Source organism: Rhinatrema bivittatum, chromosome 3, assembly GCF_901001135.1.
Source record: "Rhinatrema bivittatum chromosome 3, aRhiBiv1.1, whole genome shotgun sequence".
Lineage (NCBI taxonomy): Eukaryota > Metazoa > Chordata > Amphibia > Gymnophiona > Rhinatrematidae > Rhinatrema > Rhinatrema bivittatum.
In genome coordinates this window covers 19,601,085-19,618,218 of record NC_042617.1, presented here as the reverse complement: position 1 = coordinate 19,618,218, position 17,134 = coordinate 19,601,085, and the positions used below count along the sequence as shown (strand labels likewise).

Genomic DNA, 17,134 nt, shown 5'->3' with positions numbered 1-17,134 from the left:
ATTAGGCCTATTGTAATGCACATTGGGTGTGGGTTTGGCCATCAGAAAGCCCAGAATAAACTGAGTTACAATTACAGTATAGTAAACCTCCCAAAGGATATGAATCAAATACAGAAGAACATCAACACCACAATAATATGCTTGGCATCTTTCTCCCCACACAGGCTAATGCCATGATATTCCACATCGAATATCCAAATTTACACATGTGGCAGCCCCCCCCCCCCCAGTCTGCCACTATATGCCCTTAATTCCATTCTAGATATTAACACTGCTCAAGCTTTCCATCCCCCTCGCCCTCCTCCCACCCTAGGAGAGCTGGGATTGGTCGCTCCTTGTGCTCATAAGCAGCCATTTTGTGATTTAGGGTGTGGCTAGTTTCAGTCCAGTGCAGACACAGAGCAGTAAAGATGTCTGTTCTTCCCTCCCTGCCTTGTCAGGTTTTTGCTTTTTGAGGGGAGTCTCTCTGTGCACCCCCTGCCAGAGGGTCTCTGGGAGTTTAGTTACAGTAAGGACCTCTTTGTGCTGAGCCCCTGCAGGACTCCCACTCCAGGACTGAAGACCAGTGAGCCCATTCACCCCCTGAATGAGGCAAGCACCTGTGACAGGCTTGGCTATGTGAGGCGCTTGAAGGCTAGAAGAATCCTATTTTGGAAGGGACTGTGTTTAATCCTGCTCCTTTGAAGAAGGTCATCCTCACTGGCTGGACTCAGGGAACAGAGGCTGAAGACCAGTGACCTATTCATCTCTTGAATGTGGCAAGCACCTGAGACAGCAGAACTCCAGTCTGGGAAGATTTTTATCTAAAGAAAGTATTATCCCTTTTTGTTGTGAGAGAGTTTTTTTAAGTCCTCCCCCTCCTCACTGAGATCCAGGCTGGTATAGCAGGTTCCTGAACCACAGATTCTTCAACCCAAGGAGTCACCTTTCAGAAATAAGTAAAGGAAGCTGGTAAGAAGATTGAGACCCCATCCGGATCTCCTCCTACGTGGGACCAGGACCCTGGGCTGTGTTTGGATTTGCACTGGAGATTGAGGTAGGATGGGTTTTTGCTATGCTAGAAGGGGACCCCATCATAGGAATCCCGGGTAAGGCACTGGGAGAGCTTTAAAGCACATTTTACATCACCATGGCAAGCTTGACCAATCTGCTGAAGAAAAGGACATCTTCCCAAGATGAGACATCCTAACTGTAATACATTCAGCTGTAACCACACACTTCTTTAAAGAGGGACTTTGTAAGTTGGCTTTACCTAACCAGTAAATTATTATTTAACACCCAGCGCCTGGCCCTGCCTGTTTTATTACAGCAACTCTCTCCAGGACTTGCCTCAGCTACCAACACACACAAGGGATAAATCACGCCACTGTCTAGGCCACAGACGGGAGTCTCCCCCCATAAAAAGAATCCCCCTCGGGTTAGAGAGCTCAGGATCTGGGAGGAGTGCTAGCCAGAGCGGCCCCGAAGAGTAATAAATTAGTTGTGTGTGTAAGCCGGGCAAATGTACTTCTGTTAGAAGACTCCTGTGGCCGAGTAGTGTAGTCGTGTGGCAGCAAGGTAGTCAGATGTTAAATACAGAAATACTATTTACCGCTTAAAAATAATTGGAATAACCAATTCAAAACAATTCCAATTCTCAATTTTATTTATATTTTCTATTTTAAAAGAAATTATTTGCTTTATATATAATTAATATATGTTATTTCCTTATATTATTAAAATTCCATGAAGTATTAAAATACAATCACAAATAAGAATTGTATTATTATTACTCTCTTTATATATATATTTACCACTTTACTTATATATTTTTTAATTAACCCAAATATGAAATTACTATTAAATGTGAGAGTTCATCAGAGTTCATCAATGCAACAGTCACTTATCTGTTTTTCTTCCTTCTTTTCTTTTATCTTTATTGTTGCTTTTTTTCGTTGCTGGCCAGTTCTTCTTTCTTTTCTTTTATCTTGAAATCTTCTTCCTAAACTTAATCTTAAACAACTTAAAAGGAAGCAAAACTGACTCCCTTCACTGTTTCAGGATCTTCTGCATATTACAAGTATGTTACTTGTTGTTTTATTTCAACTTTATATTCTAACTAATAATAAAAAAAAATATAATTCATAACCCTTGCACTACTGCTTCAAAACAGACAATGTATATCATACACACCTTTACACTTACTAACAATCATACATTCACTATAACTGTACTTTAACTACACTTATCTGTATTTGTTAGGCCTGGATATGAGAAGACTGGCTTAACAGGTCCTTCTCCGTCAATGCTCAGGCACTAACTGCTCTGATTCTGTAACTTGTCTCTTTCCTTTCTGTCTGCTTGGTCTCAATACTTGATGACATCATAGCGCTAAATAGTCCTCAGAGCTGATTATTTTTGTCTTTATACTATGCTTATTCTTTCTCTTTTTATTTTTCCCTGCAGTATCTGACTTCAGTTGATTTTTGTTTAATCTGAATGTCTTTTAAATCTTTGTGAAATTTAAATTCCTACACTGTGCTTTGTCTCCCTCCTGTACACCTTTGCCAGCCTCCTCACTGGTAACCAGGGAAGCCAGTGATGCGTCTCCTAGGAAACGCTATCTCTGCCTAACCTGATCATCCAGTGCGCATGCAACTTTGTTGATGATGATGCGCTGGGTGATTCCAATCAACTTTCTTATGTTTTAAAATAGTGTAGTTTAATGAGGAACCTAAAATTCCTTCCTGAGAAGTTTCATTGTATTTAATTATATAGGTATCCTTTTTTTATCCTGAATATTATTTCCTGTTTGTGCTTATTAGCTTCTATTTTTCTTCTTTTTACTTAAACTTGTTAACCTTCCCCCCCCCCCCCCTCACAGTACTTGCAATCCTTGTCTCAGTGATGACGTCACTGAAGTTCCTGCCCCCCTCCTTTCTAACCTGCCTTCCTCTATCCAGCAGCTCCACGCCAGTTTCCAGAACAAACTAAGAGATAAAAAAAAAAACCTAAATCAGCCATAAGACACCCTCAGCAATGACAGCAGCAGGAGGTCAGCAACTTCTTCTTTTTTTTCTTTTTATATACAGCTCTCATCTCAGGAGGAGATCTCTGTCAGCAGTGTCAGTCTCTCTCTTTCTCAATCATTTCAGCTGACCATTGATAGTGGCTCAATCCTCCCAGTTTATTTCTTCATTTGTTTATTCTTTTCCTGCCATCCTCTGCCTTTCTCTCCATTGCTTGTTGTCACTTCCTGAAATATTTTCCATCATTAGGTGTCACCCATCTTAGTCCAGAGTCCTTTACATTCTGAGTGCAGTTTCTGCTCATTGCCAGAAGCACTAACAGTAGCTGATCACTGGTAACACAACACTGCTTCTGGGTAGCTGCAGTCCTCATCTTCTTTCACGGGTTCTTTTTCTTTCTTCAGTTCCGCCTGGCTGGCAGTCCCTCGTAGAAAGACTGGGTGTTGTCCTCAGTCTCCGTCCTGCCACTGTCACTGTCTCTGGCACAACTCTGGCCACTAGAAAAACTGAACCTTCTGGACTCTACTTGTGGAGCTACAGGACAGGTAAGTTTTCTAACTATTATTTCAGTTTATGTATTTATTTATTTTATTCTGTTTACCCCTTTACATGTGCCCTGAAAGAACAATCTGCTTTCAAAAAGGGGGTTGCACAAAATTGCCCACGAACTGATGGCATCATTTTCAAAAATCACATGAACCATTTGTAACATCTACAGGAGTCGTATCAATGCATCTTTAAGTCAATATTAGATAGATAAAACATATAACATCAACGATCTTCTGTATTTGTGAGTTACAATGTCTCAGTTAGCAAACATGGAGGGATATAACCCTGATGCTGCCCCCAAAAGCCCATAGAATTAAAACAGACCCAATTCTGCAACCAGCTCTCCACAAATAGCTTTTGTAAAACCTCGGACTGAATAAGACTAGTAGAGACTAGCTTGAGTAATCTAATCAGTGAGAAGTTTTAATAAAAGAAATGTGTGGTTTCTTTGGAGCAGCAAGATATACAAAGCAAGGGTTGTACTCTCAAACCTGCACAAAGATCTAACGTGCTTGCACAGTAATTTAAGGGTTACCTTCAGCCAATCAACAGGTGTCTGCATTTGCCCGCCTCTTACCATATGACCAATCATTAAATTTATGCATGTATGTACGTGCCTGGTTGCTATGGACAGAAGCCTCTTGTTATTATTTGCAGGGAATAAGTCCAGTTAAATTTCGTTTCCTGAAGTATGATGTCATCTGTTCTGGCTGGTCTTCCAGTAGGTTTCATTTTCATAGTTCTTCATAGTGCTAGTGTCATGTGTGCTGGCTATCAATCTACTAGGTGTAGTTTTGTGCTGGTTATTCTTACACTTTTCACGTCTGAGGCCCAGGGCTCCCTGTGGGGGGAGGCATAGCTTCAAGGCCCTTTTGCATTAACCATCCTATACAGCCTTTTTCTAGTCCCTGTAAAAAGCACTGATAATCTCCACACTGAGAGGCAATGTGGTTTCAGCTCCTTTACTGATAGTTGATAAACTGAATGAAGAATCTGTATAGCACTTAGACTTAAAATAAAGTTGATGAACAATAATGAAAAAGATGAATAAATTGTGACCTCACTCTTCTAGTAAAAGTCTCTGAATTTATGAAAGCCAATTCCTTAACAAGCAATCTCCTTCTCCTTTCAATTACTCAGATTAAATAAAGCATAATCCTTCTTTCAATGCCCAAATATATATCAATCTTCTCCTGCTGTGGAATGGTTAGAATGCAATCCCAAGTGTCTAATCAGAAAATAGCAAATTCCAATTCTCATACCTTTCCTGTGGTCTTCTTAAATATCTTAGACCTCCTTCTGAAAGTATCAGTGGGAGCTGCCCTCTCAGTGCAGCACACTTGAGTCACTAGAAAAAAAACAGCTCTTCAACAACACCTTCATCTCCTTTCCTCTGGCAATGGACAGGGATCCGTTCCTCTCAGATGACTCCACGCCTCAGGCTCTTCTCAGGTGAAAGACACCTCTTCCTCCCAGTGGATTAGAAACTGATTCCCTGGTACCAAGAGCACTCAGATCCAAAGAGAAGGAGAGAAAACAAAGCAGAGACAGGAAGGGTAGAAAAACATATTATTATTCTGACTAGAACTTGATAGTATTATTATAATCACTTGTTTGCTTACATTTGTTACCAGGCTCTGGCCATCCCCCCACAAACACCACCTTGCAACCTTGGCAACACAAACAAGTAACTAAGGAGACAGCCAATGGGAAAGGAGAACCATACCACTAGCTAACGAACTGCTCCCCAATTGACACTTTTTTAACATTTCTAGTTAGTGCGCGCTAAGTCCTGTTAGCGCACAGTAACTCCGAGATTAGGGAAATTAGTTAGTGTTCATTAAGTCCATAAATAGGAAAACTATAGTTAGTGTGCACTAAGTCCCCTTGGGACACAATAACTATAGTTTTCCTATTTACACACTGAGGGGTACATTTTCAAAAACAGCGCGCGCATACTTTTGTTCGCGCAATTTTATAAGATACGCACGTAGCCGCGCGTATCTTATAAAATCTTATAAAAGTCACGCCTGCCCGAGGCAGGCGTAACTCGCGCGCGATTCCCCGGCACGGGAGCAGTTTGGGAGGCCAGGCCCCCGAAACGCCCCTGGGTTGGAACAACACCCACGGCCCCGCCCCAGAACACCCCCCGATGATGCGCCGGCCGCAACATGCCACCCAGGAAAGCCTCGGGACTTACGCGCGTCCCAGGGCTTGCGCGTGCCGCCGAGCCTATTCAACATAGGCTCGGCGTGCGCAGGGGGGGCTTGGGGCAGGTTTTCGGGGGGTACGCGTGTATCTTTATCTGCCTATATGTTACTATGATTGTGCTAAGTCTCTCTGAGCCTCCCCAGCCAGTTAGCATGTTCTTCTCAGTAAGAAACCAAGGGTGGATCTTCCAGCTGAATACTAGTTGTTCGTTTGAATGTGAGGGTGGAACGGGCTATATTTGTATGATGATGATGATATTGCTTGGTAGCTGGTGTATCAGCTGCTGTGGTTTGATTGCTGCGGAGCTTTTCTGTATGGGACTTGTTATAAGGACTTTACTGATTGGGTTTTGGGATCATGCTGTGAGATCATGGGCATTTGGACAAAGGTAATTTGTCTTTCTTGGGGATTAGGTTTCGGTTTATGCTCTGAATGTGTTTCTTTACATACCATGCTGTTATATCGTCATCAAATGCCCAACCATAATACAACTCACACTCAAAAATTGTAATGTAGCCCTTTTCTTGGACTTGGCCTCTTTCTTCAAGGGCACACAAAGCAATTGATAGTTCGGGGGCTGCTACGCTGGTTTTCCTCACTCCCCTCCTTTTATCCCCAGAGTGTGGGGCCTTTCTGTGTGGGGGAGGGGAACTGATGCTTACGGCCCAGGAGGTGCTGTGCTTTTTTAAGAACTTGTGTGTAATTCCCTCCGTAGCCTTTGATGCTGTAGTGCTGCAGGGACGAATACACTGGACCCAGAACTGGGGGTTTCAAATAATAGTTTAATGATTGTTCCAGAAGTTAAATCAATGTCCAGTTCTGAGTAAATGAAATTACAGCTGACTCTCTTTCTGCTGGGTAAGTGTCTCCAGCTCAGGTTCCTGATGCAAATCTAACCACTCCTGCTCTGAGTGTCTAAGAGTCCAGTATTTGGGGGGAAATCCTACTCTGTGCAGGAGTCCCCGTAGAACATAGAAAACTCCCGAGTCCGCAGCCTGTGCCTGTGTCCCTGGCGATGAAGATCCTGTTGAGGCGCTTCAGATTTCTTCACCTTCTTCCTTATAGTTAATGGACCTCTCAGAAGGAGGGGTCAGGTGGTAAAGTTTGGAACTGCACCTTCCAGTCCAGCTCCAGGCAAGGAGGAGGTGGACAAGGAGAACCTCCTGCCAAACCAAAATAGTATAAATCTCTTACAGGCAAAAATCTTCTGTGCAGTGGAGTCGCTGTCCTGCAGATCTGTCTCTCTCCTGGACAGGGTTCTGTCAGGCCTTCAGTGTCCCGGCACCCGGATCAGGGGAAACTGCCGTCACCAAAATGACCAGGCGTCCACCTCGGTGATCTTCTCTTGAAAAAAAGCAAAAATCATAAAGAAAGCATTTTATTCTAAGTAGAGGCAGATCTAGACTGGCAAGAGGCACAGAAAAGAAATATCTCCAAAATATGCACTCAGGGAGGGGGGCTAAGCCTCACTCTGAAACAAAACTACTAGAGCCCCTCCCTCCTCAAAAGCTGAACTCAAATGCTATTCTTCTCTTGTCCTAATCCTTACTTATACAAGACAGGTCCACCCACTCAGGCAGCCTCTGGAGGAGGCTGAGCTGTGCTAGACCTTGTAGCTGACTTAGAGGATGCTAGGGGTGCCACAGTAAAAATGAAAAAATGCATATTCAAAGCATAGTCGGTGAAAGAAGGCAGGTCTGAGAGGAGAGGAGGAGCTGAGTGTGGGGAGAGAGAAAGAAAAAGCAGAAGGCAAGATAAGGATTTCTTGTTACGTTTCGCTGCTCGAGGGTAGGCCCCGCGAGCTGCACCACTCACCCGACGCTGCAAGCAGCCAGCCTGTCTCTTTGCAGCAGGATGCTGCCATTGCCACTCCTCTCTGATGCTCTTCCAGACGCAAGCGCGCCAGACCATGGTGGGGAAACTGCTCACGGCTTCCACTGATGATCTCATCACTTCAGCCCTATGAAGGGCCTCCCAGGACTTCCTCAGCAACGGGTTGTAGAGTGAGCTGCTGCTTCATTCCTACTCTCCTGCTCCTGCTTCTTATCCAGTTCCTGCCTCTTCTGTCCAGACCAGCTTGCCTTGTCCCCTCCAGTCCCTGTCTGTCCTTCTCCTCACTCTCCATACCTGTCCTTTGACTGACTTCCGGACTTGATCTCAGCTTGGACACTGACCACTCTTGCCTTCTGCCTGCCTCCAACTGCAACCTGAACATCAACCACTCTTGCCTGCCACCTGCCTCTGACTCTAGCTTGACTCTAGACCTACATTCTAGCCTCCTGCTAAGAGATTTTCACCTAAGACCTGCTGGCCCCCAGAATCTGAGGGCTTAAGCCAAGGGGAAAGGGGCTCGTATAAGTGATGCTCCTGACCAGTCTCTCTCTCGTCCAGGTCTGCCAGCTGTTGGTGAGGACCTACAGTGCCCTTCCTGTAGGTTGAGCCAACCTCACCACAAGAACAAAGATCCATGAATCTTACATTTTTATTCAGTTTTCAAGAAGGAGTTGGAGAAGTACCGCTAATATTTGCCAAGGATATATATGGGATCAGGGTAGATACAACACTGTGCAACTAGAAAAGTTAAATGTCGACAAAGCCATGGGGCCAGATGGAGAAGCTCAGAGAGGTTCTGGCAGGACCACTGAAGGAACTGTTCAATAGATCTTTGGAGACAAGGACTGCAGAACGACTGTTGTGCCCCTCTTCATAAAAGTGGTAACAGAGAGGAGGTTGGAAATTATAGACTGGTTAACCCTACCTCAGTGGTGGGAAAACTGATGGAGATTCTACTGAAGGAAAGGCTAGCGGACTATCTACAATCCAGTGGATCTGCCATAGCACTTAATGGCACCACTTTCGGGTTGACCGGCAGTCATTCTGAAAAGCCAGAGCTGCGGGGCAGGAATGAATGGAGGTTGCTCCTGCCCCTGGAAGACCTTCAGACCTGCTGATGAGGTGAGGGCTGGGATGGGTGGAGGTCAGAGGTGTCCTGGAGGCTGGAAGTGGTGCCTTACGTTAATTGGCTTGGGGGGGCAGAAAGACAGACCCAGATCCGGAGGCTTCCTATTTTTAATGCAGGTGGGGGGCTAGATCTTAAAAATGAAGCAAATGGCAGCGCACTCCCAGTAAGATGTGCCAGCGTAGCAGAATTAATGGTTAAACATGAAGTTGTTTTGTCCCCATTATAACAGATATACTCGTTTTGGGCAAGTGCTTTGACACCTGCATTACCAAGGTGTTGGCATCTGTCTCACAAATATCTCTCCCCTCATGGTATTCAGATTTCCAAGAGTCCATGCCACCTCCGTGCTACAAGGAAGACCTATCTGCTTACCACTGACACGATTTTTGACAAGTTTGTGGCATGTCCATGAGAAACTTTAAATGCTGACTGGTAAGCTGCAACCTTAACTATTTTATATCCTATTAGGAATATATTAGGAATATGTGCACTCTTGGATAAGATGGCGGCTACAGGGCAGTATTGGTCATCCCAAACAAACATTTGTGGTGGATACGGTGTCAGTGATTGCTATTTGCCCGCAGGTCGGAAAATAATATGAAGGATGGTATCAGCGCTGCCATTAAATCCTGAATTATGCATCAGACAAGACTGGGCTCATTTTCAGCGAGATGTTTCTCTCTTTTTTTTTTCCATGGCAGCCTCCTTGACAACTAATATCAAAACATGGCAAACATGCACGGAGCAAAGTTGCTACAATCTATTATGATCATAATCACCGAGTGTCAAGGCCCATGCAGCGGAATCCATGGATGTTGGATTCACTCAAGAAAGTACTCTGCCACTGCAATTTGCATACGTTATTGCTCCACATGCCGGCCTAATTCAGCCCGAGCAGGAATTCTGAATTATACATCAGCAGGCATGCGGATCATCAGATCTAATCGTTGAAACAGAAGGCAGAGGTTGTACTGCCACTTACTGCAGACGTGTCAGACGGCGAGAGGCAGGCTCAGCTCAAAACCAGGGGCTGAGTTTGATCTTGCAGTGAAGGGAATGTTCTTGCTTTTGTTACATTATCCTTTGCTTTCTGGCTGGCTGGAAAAATAAAATGACTTTTGCCTTATACATTTGATTGCAAACATTCAGCCTGTGGCTGACGGTGAGAGGGGTTCAGGACAGGGTTTGTGCGTTTGGGAGAGAAGGGGCACAGGAGCGCTGGTGCTGAATTGTAGATCTGAGGCCACTCAGTCATCCCAAACAACAAATAACAGCAGAAGAAGTGAAGTAGATGTGATGTATTAAACATGAACCCGCTAACGTTTATTTAATTTTCCTTACAAAACGTACAACAAAATCATGTTTTATTAAGATGCTTGGGAAAACAAAATGAGAAGCTTGGAGGTTATTTTGAATATTAATCGCAAATGTTCGTCCCCTGGGATTTATTTACTTTTTCCATGCCGTGCCTCACAATTCAAAATGACAACAGTGGTACGGACAAGGGAAGCCCGTAGGCCAGCTGGCCAAAAGCCCTTTTCAAAAGATGGCATTTTGTGTCTTGATTTGGAAGGACTCCGTTGTGCAGACTCCTGGGCGTCAAGGCAGGGTTTCCTCCATGAGGCGGAAAGCCCAGAGACAGAGAGGACGACTGACGAGTCGAGTCGGCATTTGCACAGGACCCATGCTGTCTTTCTTGTGATTGTTTTCCCTTCAAAGAGAGGAAAGGTGAAGTGAGGCCTAGAGCTCTGGGGCAGAAATCCAGAACTCCTGGCTTCCCAATCTGAATTACATGTTCAGGCTTTTCATGTCACCTGCTGAGGGAGCACCGGTGTTTGGAGCGTAATCTGCCCAACTGGGCTGAACCACTCAGAGAGCAGAGTCTCCAACTCCCCCTGTTGAGCGGGGAGACTGAAAATGCTCTCTCTCGTTAGACTCGCTTCTTCCCAAGCTTGGTAACTAATAAAGAGAGCTCCCACTTTCTCTCCGAAAAGGTCATCTTTCAGGAGGGCTTTGAAACAACATCACGTGTATGGGGACTGCAGTATTGGGGGGGCTGCAGAGTTGTGACAGCTCAGCTGGCAGGGGAAGGAGCTTTGCATTTGAGAAGCCAGTATTCAAAGACCCGCTCCGCTGGTTACATAACCCACTCACTTTAGCCAGTTATCTCCTATCTTATTACTTGTATGCCCTTTTTGGTGTGCACTCTCATGTTTTCATGGGTTTGCATCTATTTTATGTTTGAGTTGTTGTAATGCACGTAGAACTTTTGGATAATCAGAGTGGAAATGCTTGTATGAATAAAGAAAGACGCTCAGTTTTCAGCTGAATAAATTCCCTTGAATCTTGCTGGGTAAAAGCTAATAAGTTATATTTGGTGCAGTTGCGTTCCCGTGGCTAAACTTTGCTGGTTAGTGCTTTAAATCAGGCACTAACTGAGGTGATTTGTAACCTGTTACATGAACTTCGGTATATAAAAATGCTAAATAAATAAACAAATAAATAAATAAATAACTGGCTCAATCCTTTTAAAAAAAAAAAAAAAAAAAGCCCTGAACATCAGCAATACTTCCCTCCTGCAGGACTCTCTCTCCCCAGGGCAGCGGGTCCCCTCCCCCTCCCTCCTCTCCATTCCCTGTCTTTTTTAGGAAAGATATGTCTTCATGGAGCACTCATCCTTCCCTGTCCCACGGTGGCACACCAATTCCCCCCTTCCCTGACAGGCTAGAGCCTCCAGTTTCCCAGGTTTTCTACCCTCTTCCACAATTCCCTTCAAACGCTCCCCTCAATCCAAGAGAAAGGAGAACAGGCTCTCCCCCCCCCCCCCCCCCCCGGGTAAATACTAAGCCCCATCGTAGGTACCGGCAGGTAGGGCTCATTTCTCCGCTTCACTCAGTCCTGAACGGGGACTTGCTCTCTTCACGGTTCCCGAAGGGACCTTTTGATCCCTTGTGCGAAGACCATCGCTAAGTTCTGAACCCTGGAAATGGCAGTGAATAAAGGAATACTAAGTGCTGGTGGCGGGCAGAGCTGCATGCACTTAATATTTAGCTGAGCGGGAAGAGGAGGCAAGACCGGGTCCTGTTCCCATTTGGCTTGGGTTGGTGTTTGGGGGGTTCTCGGGGATGGGGGTGCATGTATTGTATCTTTAAAGAAGAAGGGGGATGGGAAGGGGCCTTTGGGCTGCAGTGCATAGTTTTAAATCTGAGAATAAGAAGGACTGTGGGCTACAATACTTTCTTTTTTTTTTTTTATTTAAGAAGGGGGAATCGGGAGGGAGACCTTCAGCCATAGGACTTTGGTTAGATCAGGAGGAGGAGGGACTTCTGGGAGGGAGGGAGAGTCGTCCAGGTAATTTGAGGCCTGCTGTTTGCCCGACCAGTTACCTGGGTAATTCTCTCCAGGCAGTGCTGATTACAGATGTGCATTCGTTTTTTCCGAATTGGAAAATTTCAACGAAACTGTCCAATTCGGCACGTTTCGGGGACCCCGAAAAATGATCGGATTTTCCCATTTTTTCACGAAAATGTGTTTTTTGGATTAGTGCGCACTAACAGGAGTTAATGCGCACTAACACAAACTAACAAAAAGTAACAAAAAATAACAAAATCTATCAGTTTTTGTTAGTGCCCGCTAACGGGGAGTTAGCGGGCACTAACTCAAAAAACGATTTTTCACAAAAAAAAAAAACCCACGAACCGCAAAAAAAACACATTTTCAGCGGGGCCGAAAAACGAAGAAGGACACGAACACAAAAAACGATTCGCATCTCTAGTGCTGACATTCCGCGTTACCTGGACAAAGCGAAACCTTTGCCCCCCCCAGAAGGCACCTGGCACCGCCTCATTTTTGCCTGGATAAATTTTCTTTGGGCGACGATTTAGCTGGAGGTGGGGGCGGGGAGGGGGGGGGGATGTTCAGACCTCAGTGCTGGGCTGACTCCAAACGTTAAGCTGAGGGAGCCCCTTTGAATCCTGAGGATCCCACGCAGCAGCAGCAGCAGCAGCAGCGTCCCTGGAGAGCTGCAAGGAACCCACGCCTTCCAAACTGCGCGGAGCGGGCAGCACGCTGAGGTCTGCAAAGAAGGGGAGAGGATAGACCATAAGAATATGTTGCGTTCACATGCCCCCCCCCCCCCCCATGGCCTTCTCTTTACCGTCGGACCCAAAAGCAGGGAGAATGGTGGCGACGGGGCATCCACTGCCCAGAGTCCTGCCCCCAGCCTCCGCCTGTGCCCCTTGTGCCCGCTTCCTGCCTTGCTCTGCATTTTCTGCTCACGATTTTACCCGTCTGTCGACGGTATCTGATGGCGTCAGGTGGCAGCGCTTGGGTTTCGCTGACTGTGCAATAACTGACAGGACTAGCAAAGTAAGCAAATATGAACCGTCCGTCATTAAGAAGACAAAGGAATGGAGCATAGACGGAAAATAATAGGAAAACGAAGGAGGTGTTTGGCAGCATTGAGAAAGCCGGCATGTGTTTCTGACGTCTGAGATGCTCCCTTCCCCCCTCCCCCTGCTATCACTCACCTTCAAGCTGCAGTATGACAGAGACAGAGTGAATGAAGCCAGGCTTCAGCTTCCCGTATCCACTACTCCTCTGCCCCCCACCGCCACCCCTAGTGCTGCAGGTGAGGCCCTGCACCGCCTGCTCCGTCACCTACCAGGGTTCCTCCGTATCCTTTCACCGCTGACCCAAGGGTCTTCTTCTCCTGCTCCCATCGCTGGATCCCATCTGCCACCGAAGCGGGGGGGAGGGGGGCTGATCTCCCACCTCCCATGAATGCACATGACTGATGCAGCCTGATGCTCGTTCCAGCCCCCAGCAGCACTGTAGGAGGAGCTGGGGGCGGAGAAAGATGGAGGTTCTCCAGGGAAGAGCCTGGTGGGGACAGAGGGAGAGCTCAGGGGAGGACACAGGCAGAGGGAGGAGAGGCAGATGGCTTGGAGGGGGGTGGCAGACGCAGACTGAGGGAGAACTGCGGAAAAAGATGGAGGTTGAGTAATTTGAGAGGGATTGGGTTAAGAGGAGAAGGTCAAGGGAGTGGAGTGAGAGACTGAAATGAGGGGCTGGAGAAAAAGAAGGGGGAAGAGGATATGAGTGAGATGGGAAGAAGAAGGGGTGGAGGGCAAGAAGCTAGGAAGAGAAAGGAGGAGTTGGAGGGTAAGAGGCTGGAAAGAGGCAAGGGGAGATGGAAACTGAGAGAATGAGAGAGGGAGGGCCCAGATAAGATGGAGGAAGAGTTGTAGAAAAGAGGAAAGACAAAAAGGGAGAGAGCCAGGAGAAGACAGACAAGCAGAAGATGAAGGTAGACGAGAATCAACAAAGGTAGAAACAAAGTTATTTTTTATTTCAAGAGTGAATTATTTGACTTTTGAAGCTTTTGAATTCATGCATTCTGCAGAATCAGATTAATATTCAAAAGAGTTTGTCCAGCTAAGTCCGAGATTTAACCAGGAACGTTGCAGTGTGTGGTTTAAATTTCACAGAACTTTGTATATTGGCTCTAATTATGCACATCCTTACTGTATACAACTGAAAAATCTTATCTTTACAAGTTATTTTTATAAATATACACCTTAGGTATGGGCATTTGGGAGAAACGAAATAGGAAATAAAATAAAATTTCCTATTTCGTCTCATTTTGTTTTGAAAACAAAATGATTAAAAATCCTATTAGGGGACTTGTTTTGTTAGAGAGTAGGTTATTTTAGAGATTTTGTTTCTCTTTTCAGGATGTATAATCAAATTGGAATACTTATTTGTGTAAAACCCTCTCTAATCTTTTCCTTTTCAAGTGTAATCTTGATTAATATTGTAAAAAGTGCATAAATAAAAAAAAAATAATAATAATCCTATGAAATTTCATTGGGTTTCATGTATCGTTTTGAAATCAAAAAAATAAAACATGTCAACCACCAGGGCCTTACCTAGGGAATAGGCAAGGCCCAAAGCCAGGGCCTTGACCTAAGCCTGAACACGATGCTGAGGCCTCGGGCCTAGGCCCGAGGCCAGGGCCTCACTTATGTATGGGCTGCGGCCCGAAGCAGGGGCCATGTCCTAGGCCCAAGCACGATGCCGAGGTCATGGCCTAGACCTGGCTCCGATGCTAGGCCCTTGTCAGAGACCCCAAAAATTTTACCAGGGCTGGGAAATCCAGCCCCCACTTACCTGATCCATTGAGGATCCAACATCTCGGCTCAGGGGGCCAGGTCCCGACACCAGGGTCTCGGCCTAGAGCAAGGCTTGACACTGAAGTCCGGTCCATCCAGTCCAGAGGCTGGGACCTGATGCCTGGGCCTTGGCTCAGACCCAAGCATGACACTAGAGCCTTGGCCTCGGCTCAGGGCCAGAAGCCAGAGCCCCAGTCTTCATAGTATTGTCCTTTTTTTCTTCTTTTTTAAAATGTCATCTACTGGGGAAGCTCAGTTTAAAAGAACTGCCATTCAACAAAATGGTGACCTTTGTTGAATAGGGAGGCACCATAAGGAACATAAGAACATAAGAACAAGCCATCCTGGGTCAGACCAAGGGTCCATCAAGCCCAGCATCCTGTTTCCAACAGTGGCCAATCCAGGCCATAAGAACCTGGCAAGTACCCAAAAACTAAGTCTATTCCATGTAACCATTGCTAATGGCAGTGGCTATTCTCTAAGTGAACTTAATAGCAGGTAATGGACTTCTCCTCCAAGAACTTAGCCAATCCTTTTTTAAACACAGCTATACTAACTGCACTAACCACATCCTCTGGCAACAAATTCCAGAGTTTAATTGTGCGTTGAGTAAAAAAGAACTTTCTCCGATTAGTTTTAAATGTGCCACATGCTAACTTCATGGAGTGCCCCCTAGTATTTCTATTATCCGAAAGAGTAAATAACCGATTCACATCTACCCGTTCTAGACCTCTCATGATTTTAAACACCTCTATCCTATCCCCCCTCAGCCATCTCTTCTCCAAGCTGAAAAGTCCTAACCTCTTCAGCCTTTCCTCATAGGGGAGTTGTTCCATTCCCCTTATCATTTTGGTCACGCTTCTCTGTACCTTCTCCATCGCAATTGTATCTTTTTTGAGATGTGGCGACCAGAGTTAATTAACTCCGGCATCTCCCAAACAGACGCCATCAATTTAAAAAAGAAGACGAAAGAAGAGAACGGTGCTACAATCTCCAGTCCTGGTCCAAGTCGAGGCACCGGCACTCAGACCCAGCTTCTGGGCCAGGCCCTGGCCGACCTCTGGACTGGGCCCTGGCATCGGGTCCCAGCTTCTGGACTGGGCCCCAGCGTCAGACCAGGGTCTAAGCTGAGACTGAGGCTCTGGCATGCAGTCTAGGCCCTGGTGTCAGGCCTAGGTCGAGTTGTCAGGACCAGGCCTTGAAGCCTGGGCTTTACATAGGGCCTAGGCCGAGGATGCGGCAACCCACTGCAGCCTAGGCCTAGGTCTTGTTCTCGTCATTGGATCCCCCTAGACCAGGTGAGTGGGGGCTGGGGTGGATTTTGGCCCCAGCATATTTTCAGGTGGGAGGGATGGGTGGTAGGGACGGGAGGCCTCAAGACGCCCCATTTCTTCTTTTTCTGGTTTTGGAAGTGGGTTACGTTTTTTTCATTTTGTAAACAAAATAAATATTAAATTAAATGAAATTTGTGGGGACCCCCCCACCCAAAATGAAATTTTTCCTTCTTCTCATCCCTAATTTCACATAATTTGATGACTTTTTTAGCGTAAGCTGCAACTGCTCTAAATTATTTTTTTTAAATCTCTCCTGGAAGCATATTTTTTTATTTAGCTCCGGTCTTTTCATTGGTAGTTCAAAGTAAGTTACATTCAGGTACAGTAGATGTTTTTCTGTCCGCTAGAAGTGAAGGGGTGGTGAAATGACTTTGCCCAAGGTCATAAGTGTTATGGGAATGATGGGAAAAGTGAAGAATAGCTAAAAGAGTAGCAAATAACCGGTCCATCCGTGAGGGGACCGAGGGGGCTTTGATCACACCCCAAGCGGTGGTTTGGTAGGAATTGCATTCCGAAATCCACGCGCATAAAAAGAGGAAAAAGAAGTAACGCATACGATAGTGGGAATAGGTTTCTTGTTGTGTGAAAGAGAGTGAATGGCCTCGCAGTTCTAGGCCGGGCTGACCGCGTCCTAGTCGGGGCGATTGTGACCCTTTTGTGTCTGACGGATACGGACCCCTTACCTATCCGTCTTCCCTTCCCTCCTTTGTCTGTGAATTCTATCCTGATGGGAGGGGGCGGTTCGACTCCATTAAAAGCCATGACGGAACACTATAGGGAAGTGTTCGATAGACATAAATGTACTAAACCCGGAATGATTCAACGATGCACCCATAGGTGGCCCAGTTTGTGTGTAAATTGGCCTCCGGTAGGAACTTTCGATTTCCAAACGGCCAC

At 45.8% G+C, this 17,134-nt stretch overlaps 1 long non-coding RNA gene across 1 annotated transcript in view; it reads left to right on the top strand.

The window, feature by feature from the left end:
• The first annotated feature begins 407 nt into the window (after positions 1-407).
• The window catches only part of LOC115088480, a 41,011-nt gene continuing 24,284 nt past the window's right edge, over positions 408-17,134 (top strand). The window contains exons 1-2 of the long non-coding RNA XR_003855783.1: positions 408-1,036; positions 3,413-3,553. This is a non-coding gene — a long non-coding RNA (uncharacterized LOC115088480). The remainder of the gene's footprint in view (positions 1,037-3,412; positions 3,554-17,134) is intronic.